The sequence below is a fragment of the Heloderma suspectum genome, chromosome 2, assembly GCF_057233095.1.
Source record: "Heloderma suspectum isolate Gila_16-S chromosome 2, 16-S_ref, whole genome shotgun sequence".
Classification (NCBI taxonomy): Eukaryota; Metazoa; Chordata; class Lepidosauria; order Squamata; family Helodermatidae; genus Heloderma; species Heloderma suspectum.
The window spans coordinates 347,069,617-347,084,558 of NC_139459.1; the positions used below are offsets into that span (position 1 = coordinate 347,069,617).

The 14,942-nt window shown below is 44.4% G+C and overlaps 1 long non-coding RNA gene across 1 annotated transcript; it reads right to left on the bottom strand.

Annotated features, from left to right (window-relative positions):
• Nucleotides 1–4,313: 4,313 nt before the first annotated feature.
• Nucleotides 4,314–7,319, bottom strand: LOC146355394 (uncharacterized). Its single transcript, XR_014787169.1, has 2 exons — nucleotides 7,239–7,319; nucleotides 4,314–4,407 (listed from the first exon to the last, which is right to left on the bottom strand). It is a non-coding gene; the product is annotated as an uncharacterized LOC146355394 (long non-coding RNA).
• Between the last annotated feature and the right edge of the window lie 7,623 nt (nucleotides 7,320–14,942).

Sequence of the window (14,942 nt, forward strand, 5' to 3'; positions counted from 1 at the left end):
ATGGGACTTCACTGTCCTCTCCTCCCCATGCAACTCACGCCCCGCACACCACAGATCAGCTCCAAAGAGTCCCCCAACCATAAGGAGCAGATTTCAAGGTGTGAGGGGGCAGCCAGGGACAGAGGCAGAAATCTGTTTTAGCTGTGGTTCCCTCCGCTCATGGAAGGACACCACTGGATAATATCCAGAGAGTGAATCTCCAGCAATTTTTAAGAATGCACCCATTACTCTTTAGCTTTTGGGGCGGAAAATAGCAATTCCAGGGACAGAAACATTTCCACACACACCCCTTCATTGTGCGAATAAGAATGACCTTTCCTCCAAATCTTGTTTGTGCCCTCCAATCACAATCAGTTAATGCCTCTTACTAGATTAGTTACATGAGTGTTCTCACAAGCAAACAGAGATTTATCAAATTGGGTTGAGCTTAATTATTTATTGGATCTGAATATTCTTACTGCACTGGATTGCAGCGCAATAAAAACAACAACGGAACACTCAACAGTGGCCACAAGACTGGAAAAGGTCAGTTTACATTCCAATTCCAAAGAAGGGCAATGCCAAAGAGTGTTCAAACTACCGCACAATTGCGCTCATTTCACATGCCAGCAAGGTTATGCTCAAAATCCTACAAGCTAGGCTTCAGCAATATGTGAACCGAGAACTACCAGAAGTACAAGCTGGGTTTCGAAGAGGCAGAGGAACTAGAGAATCGCCAACATTCGCTGGATCATGGAGAAAGCAAGAGAATTCCAGAAAAACGTCTATTTCTGCTTCATTGACTACGCTAAAGCCTTTGATTGTGTGGATGACAACAAACTGTGGCAAATTCTGAAAGAGAGGGGGTACCAGACCACCTTACCTATCTCCTGAGAAACCTGTACGAGGGTCAAGAAGCAACAGTAAGAACTGGACATGGAACAAGCGATTGGTTCAAAATTGGGAAAGGAGTACCACAAGGCTGCATATTGTCACCCTGCTTATTTAACTTCTATGCAGAGTACATCATGAGAAACACTGGGTTGGATGAATCACAAGTCGGAATTAAGATTGCTGGGAGAATTATCAACAACCTCCGATACGCAGACGATACCACCCTAATGGCAGAAAGCGAAGAGGATCTCAAGAGCCTCTTGTTGAGGGTGAAAGGGGAGAGTGCAAAAGCTGGTTTGAAACTCAACATTAAAAAAACGAAGATCATGGCATCTGGCCCCATCACTTCCTGGCATATAGAAGGGGAAGAAATGGAAGCAGTGACAGATTTTACTTTCTTGGGCTCCAAGATCACCGCAGACAGTGACTGTAGCCATGAAATTAAAAGACGCTTGCTCCTTGGGAGGAAAGCTATGGCAAATGTAGACAGCATAGTAAGAAGCAGAGACATCACCTTGCTGGCAAAGGTCCATCTAATCAAAGCTATGGTTTTCCCATTAGTAATGTATGGCTGTGAGAGCTGGACTATAAGGAAGGCTGAGCGCTGAAGAATTGATGCATTGGAACTGTGGTGCTGGAGAAGACTCTTACGAGTCCCCTGGACTGCAAGGAGGTCAAATCAGTCCATCCTAAAGGAAATCAACCCTGAGTGCTCATTGGAAGGACAGATACTGAAGCTGAAGCTCAAATATTTTGGCCACCTAATGCGAAGAGAAAACTCCCTGGAAAAGACCCTGATGCTGGGAAAGACTGAAGGCAAAAGGAGAAGGGGACGGCAGAGGATGAGATGGCTAGATAGCATCACGGATGCAATGAATATGAACTTGAGCACACTCCGGGAGAGAGCGCAGGACAGGAAGGCCTGGCGTGCTATGGTCCATGGGGTCACGAAGAGTCGGACATGACTTAACAACTGAACAACAAAAACAACAACATGATTTGAGGGTCAAGAGGGCACCAGGTTGGGGAAGACTGACTTAGAGGAACTCCTAGGAACTGGATCTCTCCTCAGTGTAAATGGTGGAAATTCTGATCAAGGTGCGTCTCAGCCAAGACTATTGAGAGTGCAGCATTAAAAATAAGTAAAGAACAAGTCTTGAAGCTGCTGGGAGAGCTCAACTGGGTCCCCTAGTGGCAGATGCAAAAAGTGCATGCAAACCCTTTTGGTATCAGGACAAGTCGTCTCCTTACTGAGGTTGTTGTTGTTCAGTCGTTCAGTCGTGTCCGACTCTTCGTGACCCCATGGACCATAGCACGCCAGGCCTTCCTGTCCTGCGCTCTCTCCCGGAACGTGCTCAAGTTCATATTCATTTACTGAGGTTAGCATCTTGATAATTTCAGTGTGGTCTGGTCTTGAGAATTCTCTACTAGCAATCTCTTGCCCTCTCTTACAGAACTACAATTCCCATTGTTCCCTGGGAGAGACCATGACTGCCAAAGCAGTTTTGTTGCAGAACCCAGAGTCAGAGAGACCACGGAGTGAAGGAAAAAGAGATTCTTTATTTAACGCGCGGGCTTAAGGCTGGAATCGTTTCCAAAGAGCCAGAAGCCCCGATTTACATTAGCACATTGGTTTTATAGACATTGTGACACATATGAAACGGCTCCTCCTCCCCCTCCCGCATGGGGTTGCAATCCTCAACATTTCTTCTCTTAGCACTATTGTTTATAATACAAGAACTGGGTTATAGGGTAGCCATGATAAGGAGAGAACAGAAGAGAACAGCAGAGAACAAGATATACAACTGTATGACCTTTGACAAGATAAGGAATTCCTGTGTCTCGTCAGCTTACAACAATATATTCAAGGGAGAAAGAGCTCAGCAATGAGCTGAGCATGAGACTGCAAGAGGCTACTTAGTCTGACCCCCGATATGGCTGCTACATTCCCCCCTTAAATGCATAATTTCATTACAATTATAGCATTACTGATAACTATACAAAGCTTTTTGTGACATACATATTACTTAGCCTCTTGTTGGGCTATTAGAGCGTAGAGGGCAGCAGTTTTATTAGCTGAGACATAAAACAGATTGGTTAAACAGCACATAAGACAAGGAACGCAGAGACATAACAGTATCTCTATGAACAACACTGGTAGAATTAGGATGAACAATGCTTTCAAGCCAGCTAAGACCTGGAAGCCAAGGGGTTAACTAATTTAGCTAATTGTTTTGTCTTATTGTTTTGTTAGCTACTATATTGTGCAGCTTGTTGATCTGTTTATCTACAGCATTGCCATTATCAGTTAAGTTAAAACAACAGAGCTTTTGGTGTGTCTCACAACTTAAATGATGAAGAAGGAAGAGGTAATTTATACCAGCTCTGTTTTCTAGAACTGCACCTTTTAGATCACGCAGCTTTTTATTTAACAATGACAATGCTCGTGAGGTGGCATTTATGCATTTGGCTAAGCTGCAAGCTAACCGGTTGATTTCCAGACCATTAGCTACGGCTAAACTTGGAACCCCAACTAGTGACATTGCTAAGGCCAATTTTTCTGAGTCAGAATATAACTGCACATGACTATTACAATTTTTAGTTAGTTGGAGTGCTCGAGGCTGCCGTTGACGGATTTTCTCGGGCTACAGGGGAAGAATTGGCACCAGTTCAATTGGCGGCTGAGGCAACATGGGTGGTTATCAGACAAGTTGGCAGGAATGAATGACCAAGTGCGGGAATTACATGTCTAAAACCATCCATGAGGCAAAAGTATGTGGGCATCATTAAAAGATATGTTTTGAATTTTATTACAGTGGAAGGGGGCCAGGGATAGCTTTATATTTTCTGGAAAAAATTTTGACAATTAAGCATTTGTGCACACGTAGCATTTGTTTCAGCAATGATGGGGGTGCGTAGAGTGAACTCTGTAGGGGGTAGGATCTTTGCAACCATGCCCCAATTAGCATTTTGGGAATAAGTTAAACTTACACCATAAACTTTTAACATGGTATCTTTTTGAATTTTCTCAGGATGTCTACAGACAGGTATTAGGCAAGAGCTAATAAGCCTGTTTGCAGGTATACCTCTTGGCAAACAAAAATGTTTTATTTTCATGATGTTAGCCAGGTGAAGCCAGTAATTATCAGCAAATCACTGGGACAAACTTCTCCTTCCAGGGGCAGACCCCCCTTTTTGCACCTTATTAAGGAAACACAATGCAGCACTACTAACACTACAACACGCATGTTTGATCTTCTTTGGGATCTGACCGTACGCTGGGCAGCTATTCACCTGGCAAGCTGCAGTAGGGTCTAGTCCCCTTCTTCAATTCTTCAGTTGCAGGTCTGACCGTACGCAGGGGGACAGTTTCCCGGTGTGTCCACAGTAAGGTCTAGCCTGAGTCTTCTTACTGCTTTTTCAGAATGATTTTTAAAGGATTTTCAGGATTTTTGTTTACAGTCTACTCTCCCCCTCTCGCTCTCTTGACTCGTGTCCAGTGTATCCAGGGTTTAACTTCAGCTACTTTCATAGCTGTGGGGGTGGAAAGTATGACAGTTTTCAGTCTTCTCTATCTGGGAGTCAAAGGGTTATTTTTCCCTCTTTAACTCATACTTTAACTCTTAATTGGAAAGGATGAACTTCTGTGATGGGAATGGCTTATTTTCTAAGACAAAGCTACGCTGGGCTTGAAGAACTTTGTTTAGTGTTTGGACTTCTTGTTTAAGGCTAACGTTTGCTTGCTTTTGATGCTGCTCCAGTGTCAATTATGAAGTCAATGTCACGGCCCCTCACAGTCAATGTCACGGCCCCTCTCAAGCTGTCTCCCTCTTCGCCCATTCTGGCCCCTTTGGTTTTCTCCTTTGTGTATTTGATTTATTTTATTTGGGCATTCATGCCACTAATGTCCATCTTGTCCACACTGGGCACACTAGTTCTTTTTTAAGAATCTTCTGCCTCTGCCGGGTCTTCTTTTTTTTTCTTTCGTCCACGTCTTTTTGGGCCTCTGGGCTGAGGGAGGGGGGTATACTGGCGATAGGCATTTGAAAGACGCTCCAAGTACGCTCTGGGGCCTCGGTGGCACCTTGCAGCACTTTAGACACTTTGGTCATATTAATTGACTTCTTCATACCTGCTTTTATGGCTTCTAACAGCAGGGTTTGATACTGGGTGAGGCGCTCTAGCCCCACTTGTGTTTTGGGATTCCAGCGGGGGGGGGGGTACTTACAAGGAGGCTTTATTGGGTAACTTACAGCACACAGGCGTACTTAATGGTTGGATCAGACAGCTTCTCTGAACCACGAGCTATTGCGCTAAATGGGTTTTATACCATACATGTTACCCATAACACTAGCAAGCATTTTCAGCATAGGCTAGAAGTGTTTGGTTCTCAGGCACAGCTTCCTGTAAACAACTTCGCTTCCCAAAGTGCTTGATAACACTTTTTATTTATTAGTATGGGAAGACAAATTTTTTCTCTTTCTTTTGCTTTCTTTTTCTTTGCTGATCTGCCTGTATTGCAGATCATGTTTCAAACTTTTTATATAAAACTTTCTGCTCCATGCACCAGCCTTGTCTCTTTATTTGTCTTTTTCAAGTTAAACTTACTTAAACTTTTCTGCCTTACACTAGTCCCACTGACACACATTTGGGATAGGCTCTTCTTCTCCTTCTAGTTACATTTTCTTCATTTTAAAGCACTATTACATTATTGTGGCTACTTTACCCCAGGTAATAAGCTCCAGGCACAATCAGCTGCTTTTAATTTACCCTGGGGGCAACTATGGCCACGCTTCTTTTTTTACAATTTTTTTTTTCTTTGCCTCTTGCCTTTTTTTTCTTCTTTTTTCTATCTGTCTTCTACTTTCTCTATTCCTTCTTTTCTACTTGCTTTTGTCTTTTCTCTTCGTCATCTATTGGGAACCACACTTAGTATCATTTGGAGTTGCAACTAACACTAATCTGCAAATATCACATATACTTTATGATATTTAAGAAATCATAAAATATACACAACAAACTTTTTCTGCAATTTAACACAATGAATGGAAAACACTTCTTGCATGGTAAGGCATGATGGAGCAGATCCAGCAATTATACTGGTCTTCTGGCTGAAAGCTCAGGGCTCATCAAAATCAAGGGACGGGCATACCCACACACGCAGAGTTCTAGGTCACCATTTTTGCATCGGCAACTCTATGCTGCATGAATTCTGGCAAAAGGAAATCTAAAAGTCACAGATCAAACTTAGCTTGCTGTACACTGAGCTGACTACAAACACAGACACATGGTCTACAGCGATGAGAGTTCAAGTTTATCAAAAGCTTTACAGCACTGTCTATGGCAAGTCTTTGACAATTTAAAATTTTAGTTCATGTGCAGAGTGTCTCTAAAAAGCCCAGACATTGATGGAAGCAAACAGAGACGGCTCTGGGCAATGAAGATGCGATGTTTCCAGCAAAGGCTCTCTACTTTTGCATCAGTTTAAAAAGGGAAAGTGTGGCCCTACACCCCTTTTGACAGACAAGGGCCTTTAACTTTTTAGCAAGGCCTCTGTCTAAACAGAGCGGCACAGCTCAGCTCTCTAGCCGTGACACTTTAACCTGGGCAACTCCTTTGTAAATTTTATTTTACTTCTGTCAGGTTCTCTCACAGACATTTTAAAAACTTACTCTTTTTTTTTTTCTCTTCTAACCTGGTACACGAAAGCACTGAAACACTGAGTGCCGAAACTCAGGACGCTGGGGGGTGATGGGCATTGCCTTATACTTGCATTTTTCAGGCAGCCATTAATCTTCGGGGAGGCGGTGGGGTGATTTGCAGGACTTCAAAGGCAAGCTTCTCAGTTTGTTTGTATTTGTAAATCCCAAGCTCAAAACAGGACACGATGAGGTACAGGGCCACCAAATTCTTGCTTTGGCACGGGCAACAAATAACTCGGGTTAGCTTTCTTCACTGGGGTCTCAAACAGGAAAACAGTCTTAATTTAAAGTTGTAACATCACTGACAGTGTCAGCCAGCCAGCTACACAGATCTCATTGTTTTTTAAGACAGTTGCTCCAATATCTTCTTTTCTTCTCAATCAGGTTGGGTCTCCCAGCTTACACAGTTTATTGCAGCTTTCAGGAGCATGGCAGTAGCGTGATTTTGGCTTGGCCAGGAACATGCTGTCTGGTTTCTCGGTCTCTTTAGCACACACACTTAGGCAGTGTAACACTGGACACTCAAATCAGTGAGATTTCTTCATTGCAGGGAATCTCACGGCAAAAGCTTAATGGTTACGCTCTTCAGAAATCATATAGCTGATGGTCAGTAGCTACAGGCTCTATGCAATTCTAACACAGTTCAAAGCTAAACATGGTTACCTTGACAGAGATCTTTAACGTGGTCTTTCCGCTTCATTCTGCTTTGGGACAGTCTTATGGCACACTTTTCACTCGAAGAGGGGTCTAGCCTGTGCTCTGGGGGCTGATTCTTCACCTTTATTTTCTATTTTGCCTTCATCTTCTGGGTCTTCATTTTCAGTTTCCATTTCTTAGGGATTTCATCTCAATTAGGCGAGGTGATGATGTTGCACAACTCAGAACGTTGTGGGCAATTTTCCTGCCCCCCCTCTCTCGGCGCGCTAGGCTAACAGCTACGTCTTCGGCCTTACACTCTCACGCTCCCACGCTTTGTTAAAAGCCAGACTGTCCTGCAACATTTTTTTAACAAACAGCCTCAGATCTTGTTTTTTTTTTTCCTCTCAGCTCGACCTTGAGCTTTTTGCTGTTTTCTCTTTCTATTCTGAATCTTTAAAAAAACACCTTTTTCTTTCTTTGTTTGACATACATCTCAAGGGGGTGCAAGGTTTGCTTCCCCCACCACCCATAGCCTCCCTCTTAAATTGAAGACAGACACAATTAGGGAATGGGAATTGGTCAGTGAGTAAGGGGTCTCACTGGCCGACACAAGAGGATTTTTCACACCACGCACTTTGCTACTGGCCTGGGCACCCGGACGGTCAACGGTATGCGTCAGAAACCGCAGTAGCCACTCACACAATCATCAATCTCTCCACTACATCCATATGTCCCTGCCACCCACTTTTCCCACTTTTTACCAGAGCGGAAAACGGCTTCCCCAGCTTCCTCAGCTTCCTACTGAGTACTGGCGTGCTGGGTACTGGCGCCCACTCGGGGGTGTGATCAGGCCCCCCTTCTACCCGCAAGGAGTAGGTTCTTTTGTATACGTATACCACCAACACTGACCTTCTTCATAAGGCGGGGCCCTCTTTTTTTCTGCCCAGTGGCCTTTCTCCCTAAAGGCGGGGCCCTCTTTTTCCCATATACTTGCCTTTCTCCTGAAGGCTTCCAATGTGGGTTTCAACTCAATTGCAGCTGCGATACAGGCAGGGCTCAAGTTCCTTCCTCCGCTTCCCAAGGTTCTCTTGCTGCTCGCTGCCGTTTGGGCGATCCCGGTGCAGGCTTTCTCCCATTCACTCGACAAAAAGGTCGGTGGCGCCAAGAAAGGGAGGCATGCGCCGAGCTCGTCTTCCCGGTGCGGCGATCAAGAGCAGGCAACTGCCACCTGTCTGGCTCAGAGCCTGCCACATCCGAGTCACGGCACCATTTATGTTGCAGAACCCAGAGTCAGAGAGACCACGGAGTGAAGGAAAAAGAGATTCTTTATTTAACGCGCGGGCTTAAGGCTGGAATCGTTTCCAAAGAGCCAGAAGCCCCGATTTACATTAGCACATTGGTTTTATAGACATTGTGACACATATGAAACGGCTCCTCCTTCCCCTCCCGCATGGGGTTGCAATCCTCAACATTTCTTCTCTTAGCACTATTGTTTATAATACAAGAACTGGGTTATAGGGTAGCCATGATAAGGAGAGAACAGAAGAGAACAGCAGAGAACAAGATATACAACTGTATGACCTTTGACAAGATAAGGAATTCCTGTGTCTCGTCAGCTTACAACAATATATTCAAGGGAGAAAGAGCTCAGCAATGAGCTGAGCATGAGACTGCAAGAGGCTACTTAGTCTGACCCCCGATATGGCTGCTACAGTTTTAAGTCTGTAGTATCAATATTTTGAATCTGGGTTCAGTTGTGCATTTTGCTACCCAGTGACTCAGTGGATACAGCATAACTAGTGACAAGGACCACAGACTCAAGAGTGTAACTGAAATGAATTTTACATGCTTTATTGATTGATACATGATGGAAAATGGAGAAACCATGGAAACTGAAAAGGTCATTTGGGTCTACACAAGAACATGGTGGGAAATTCCATCAAGGCAATATGATGTAATAATAAGCAAAGCAATGAAATAGTAGTCAAGACAATTCAGTGTGCAAAATAGCAGGAATTTTAAAAAGGAATTGATAAAAAGGAGCAATGAACACAGCAAGTACTGATAAAACTGTATATATTAAAGATGTATTAACTAGGCTCTTGAATTCTCCTATTACTTCTTCCAGCCTGTCTGCTTCAGAAGCCTTCTAAGTATCCTAGCTGTTCTTAACTACAAGACTAAAGGCCTAAGAGAAAAATCATTGCTACCAATCCAGAGTAGTAGGTCTTGTTCATCCTTGAATGAACAGGACTTAAGTCATTAAATGGTTTCTTGATATTACCCCAACAAAATATAAGGTTGTACAGCTTCTTGAACCCTATTCTTCCCATACAAAATAAAACTGCTAGGGATGCAATCCTACGGGCGTTTAGACAGAAAGAAGTCCTACAACTCCCACTGTCCCCCAGGCAACCATGCTGGCTGGGAGATGCTGGGAGTTCCAGGACTTTTTTTTTTTTTCTGTCTAAACGTGCATAGGATTGTGCCTTAAATTTTTCAGTGGAAGTTTTTGGTTTCTTCCTCCTTCCCTTACTAAATTTAAGTCGTTCAAGAGCAGTTCAAGAGGATTTTCTGCCACCTGAAGGTGAGACTTTATTCTTCGAGGGGACATTTCCTCCAACTATTAGGTAATGCTTCCCAGTTTGGCTTCTATTAACTTTTTTTCCCGACCTAGTACACCACCTAACATCAGTCTGCAGCTCGGCTAATATACAAAGTGCTGTGTTTCTCTTTATTGGTCTTCTCTACCTAACAAGGATCCTGTGGGTTTGCTTAAGGCTGAAGTCAGATCTGAGTAACTGTTGCCAATCTGGATTGTGGGCATATTCCGGATTGGGGCCCCACAGGCTTAATTAAAAAATGAATGTGGGAGAAACTGAAACTGGCAGATTTGGGTTTTGCCACTGTGAATCAGTGTTTGTACCAAACAGCGAATTAATCTCATTTTCCCACACTGAACCAGGAGCAGATTTCCTCCACAGAGAACATGATGTTGGACACAGAATGAATGATGATATTGTCGTCAGCATTATGAAAAACCACTGATCCTTGTGCATAGTTCAAGGACACCCGGACCCTACTTGGCATAACCCTCAGTCTAAGGACGCTTTCAGAAATGGAAGAGGGGCATGGCCCCAGAGATGTTTGAGAAGAGGTGAATACATTTTGTGTACCATCAGGAAACCTGCCTAGAGCCCAGAGCCCATCTTGTGAAATGGCAGTGCCACTCCTTAAGGACTCCTGGGCCACCCCCACAGCCCAGAACCTTTCATTCCCCACCTTCACTACCCAAGAGTGTATCCCTGAGGTGATTTCCTCTGTTCCCATTAAATAGGTCCAACAACACAATTGATTGAAAACTCTGGAAGGCTGGGCATATCCATATATCACATTCGATGATTGTTGTGGATACATTAGGCCTACTGTGGGAATTGCCATATCTGGTGTTCCAGTCCATTTTGCTGTAAGGGAAAAGAAAGGATCAGAGAGACAGCCTGGGTGGGGTGGGGCTTGGATATTGTCAGTGACAGAATTTGTGACAACCTGCAACGAGGACTTATGCAACCCCATGTAAGGAAGAGGTAGGAGGACCCAGTATACTACTAGAAAATGGCTTTCCCAAGAGGGTCAGTTCAGAAATCGGACTGAACAGCACCAACACTGGAGCTAGTTCTCCATCATTAGGCTTCATAAATACTCTGCCTGAGACACTGAGTGTATGTGCACCTGTGCAGAGGGAGGAAACTTTAATGAAAGCCGTTTATGTTCCTTTGGCCATTCATTAGCTTTCACAAGTTCTGGAGAAGATGTAAACCATGCCCCCCTGTAACCATGTACCTGTCACATACCTTGGACAGACTGCTGGAGGTTCTACTCATCTGGAGACCCTTTTCTTGGCCGTCTTTGCCTTCAGAGATTAGGCAGGGGGGTAACTGGGTAGAGGCCAGGCCTTTTCTGTGGTGGTGCCCCATTTATGGAAAATCTCCCCAGACAAATTGGTTAGGTGCCAAAGTTACTAGCATTCTGGTGCCTCATTAAAACTGTTTTATTCACCAAGGCTTTTAAGCTGCAATCCTATAACCACTTAGCTGAGAGTAAGACCCACTGAACTCAATGAGGCTTACTTCTGAGTAGAAGTAGGATGCTGTTGCACTCATGTCCTGCTTGTGGTTTCCTGGTCGATAGCTGGTTGGCCACTGTGTGAACAGAATGCTGGACTAGATGGGCCCTTGGTCTGATCCAGCAGGGCTCTTTCTGATGTTCTTAGATATGTTCAGGATTGCCCTGTTAATAGGCGAATTATTGCTTCTGCTGTTTTAATGTCTGACTCTAGTATGATTAATTTTGTTGTTTTCAATTGTTAAGTCGTGTCCGACACTTCGTGACCCCATGGACCATAGCACGCCAGGCCTTCCTGTCCTCCGCTCTCTCCCGGAGAGTATTATTAATTACCTGTTTGCTATCTGCTACCTATTTTAGTTTTATCTGCTGTTGTATCCCATTTTTCTTGTTAGACTTTAGTGTTTTATCTCAATTTTTAAAATTTTATTGGTTTACTGATATTTTTGAAGGGGAGACTTTTGAAGTGGGAAACCAGAATATCAATTAGAGATGTCAGTGAAATTCGTTGGGGTGTGTGGAGCTCATCGAGTTTCCCTTGGCTCAGCAACCTGGGTTTTGGTTCATTTTTCTTGCAATGTAGCCTGATCCCTCTGTTCAGAATGGGGCTGATTCTCAGACTTTCGGAGTTAGACCATTAGCATGTTACTAAAGGCTTTTCTACCTAAAAATGACTGCCTTGGAAAACATGATGACCCATTCAAGTGGGTCATCAGGTTTACAAAACAAACTACTGATTTGCCCTAATCGTCGCCTAACAAAAGACCATTCTTTGGGAGGCCCCAGCGGCAAGAGCAGAACATAAGAGAAAACAAAGGCTAGGGAAGGGGAATAATAATTATGTTTTATGAATTACTAGGAGAGACCCTGTTAGCATTGGACAACAGCACGGATAGATCTGGATTTCTAGATGAGAAATCCTATTACATTGGTATATCAGCTTCTTTACACACGTTGACATCATGACAGCCTCCAAGAAGCAGCATGACCTATTTTCAGGGAGTTGAGGCTAAACCATCCCGGAGGTGCAATGCCTGAGCATGTACAAAGTTCAATCCAGTTCCCAGCGTATGCAACAACACCCCCTGGCAGGAATTATAAACTTCCTGAAAGGACTGAGCTGAAAGGGTTCCCAAATGAAATGACTCTATGGACCATGTGGGGAATGCACAGTGCACTTAAAACCTGCATTACCCTACTCATCCATACAATCTGTAGGCACTTTTCCCGGCATTTGTGTCCAAACAAAATGATGAATGCCCACTTTGAAATTACATCTAGCAGAGCCATTGAAGGCTTCATAATGCAGCTGGTTTCAGTTCTTTATTTTTGCACTAGCAGTGCGCAGGCAGGCATTGCTCACATTTGAACCTGGGTCTCCTCAGTCCAATACACTATTATTATTTATATCCTGCCTTTTTTCCTCTTGCAGGGAACCCAAAGTTGCTTACGTGGTCCTCATCCTGTCTATTTTTCATCCTCAAAACAACCCCATGAGGTAGGTTAGGCTGAGAGTCAGTGACTGGCCCAAAGCCACCCCAGTGAGCTTCATGGCCGAGTGGGGACTGGAACCCGGATCTCCCGAGTCCCACTCCAAGACTCTAACCATTTTGCCGCACTGGCTGTCTTACCGGCAGTGCATACTTCTGTGCCCCTGGACATTTTCTCCTGCCAATTTTTTGCTCTTGCATTTGGTTCCTTCTCATTTTATTTGTAATTTTTAGATATAGGCTTCTGGGACAACTTCCAAAGGGTAACTGCCTCCCCCTGGATTTATTTTTCTTATTATTACGTTTATATCTCACTTTTTTTCCTCCAAGGAACCCAAAGCGGCTCACACAATCCTCCTCCTCCCCATTTTATCCTCACAACAACCCTGCCTGCTGTGTAGGCCTGCCCCGTCTATCCCTATAGTGCCCTGTGAGGCCCAGCCAGGGAAGGTCAGTAAAATAAACCTGGGGGTGGAGGGTGGAGGGTGGGATTCCATCAAGCTCAGCTGGGAGTGGATGCTGTAGAATGTGGACCTGCAGGGAGAGGTGAGGCTGGGTCTGGCAGACCCAGCCAGGCAACTCTATGGCCTGTTAGGCCCTCCATTTGGTAGCCTGCAGGAGGACCTGCCTCATAAATCATAGAATCATAGAATCACAGAATAGTAGGGTTGGAAGAGGTCTACAAGGCCATCAAGTCCAACCCCCTGCTCAGTGCAGGAATCCAAGTCAGAGCATCCCTGACAGATGGCTGTCCAGCCTCATCTTGAATGCCTCCAGTGTGGGAGAGCCCACCACCTCCCTAGGTCATTGGTTCCATTGTCGTATTGCTGCAACAGTCAGGAAATTTTTCCTGATGTTCAGCCAGAATCTGGCTTCCTGTCACTTGAGCCCATTATTCCGTGTCCTGCAGTCTGGGATGATCAAGAAGAGATCCTGGCCTTCCTCTCTGGGACAACCTTTCAAGTACTTGAAGAGCGCTATCATACCTCCCCTCAGTCTTCTCTTCTCAAGGCTAAACATGCCCAGTTCTTTCAGTCTCTCTTCATACGGCTTTGTTTCCAGTCCTCTGATCATCTTTGTTGCCCTCCTCTGAACCCTCTCCAGTTTGTCTGCATCCTTCTTCAAGTGTGGTGCCCAGAACTGGACACAGTACTCCAGATGAGGCCTAACCAGTGCTGAGTAGAGGGGAACTAGTACTTCCTGGGATTTGGAAGCTATGCTTCTATGAATGCAGCCCAAAATAGCATTTGCCTTGTTTGCAGCCACATCACATTGTTGGCTCATATTCAGCTTGTGATCGACAACAATGCCAAGATCCTTCTCGCTTGTAGTGTGGTTGAGCCACGTATCCCCCATCTTGTAACTGTGCATTTGGTTTCTTTTTCCTAGGTGCAGAACTGGGCATTTATCCCTATTAAATGTCATTCTGTTGTTTTCTGCCCAGCGCTCCAGTCTATCCAGATCACTTTGAATTTTGTTTCTGTCTTCCAAAGTATAATCCCGCCCAATTTTGTGTCATCTGTAAATGTGATCAGCATTCCCTGCACCTCCTCTTCCAAGTCATTAATAAAAACGTTGAAGAGCACTGGGCCCAGGACTGAGCACTGGGGTACCCCACTTGTTACCTCTCCCCAGTTTAAGAAGGTCCCATTGATAGGCATTCTTTGAGTCCAATTCTGTAGCCAACTGTGGATCCACCAGATCATTGTTTCATGCAGCCCACTTTGAGCTAGTTTGTTTATCAGGATATCATGGGGCACTTTGTCAAAAGCTTTGCTGAAGTCGAGGTATATAATGTCTACAGCATTCCCACAGTCTACAAGGGAGGTTACTTGATCAAAAAATGAGATCAGATTTGTCTGGCAGGCTTCGAGTAATCACTGCATTGTTTTCAAGGTGCTTCCAGGTGGATTGCTTTATCATCTGCTCCAGAATTTTCCCAGGGATTGATGTCAGACTGACTGGTCTGTAGTTCCCAGGTTCCTCCTTTTTACCCTTTTTGAAGATAGGGACAACGTTAGCCCTCCTCCAGTCATATGGCACTTCCCCCGTCCTCCATGATTTCTCAAAGAGAATAGACAGCGGTTCTGAGAGTTCTTCTGCCAGTTCCTTTATT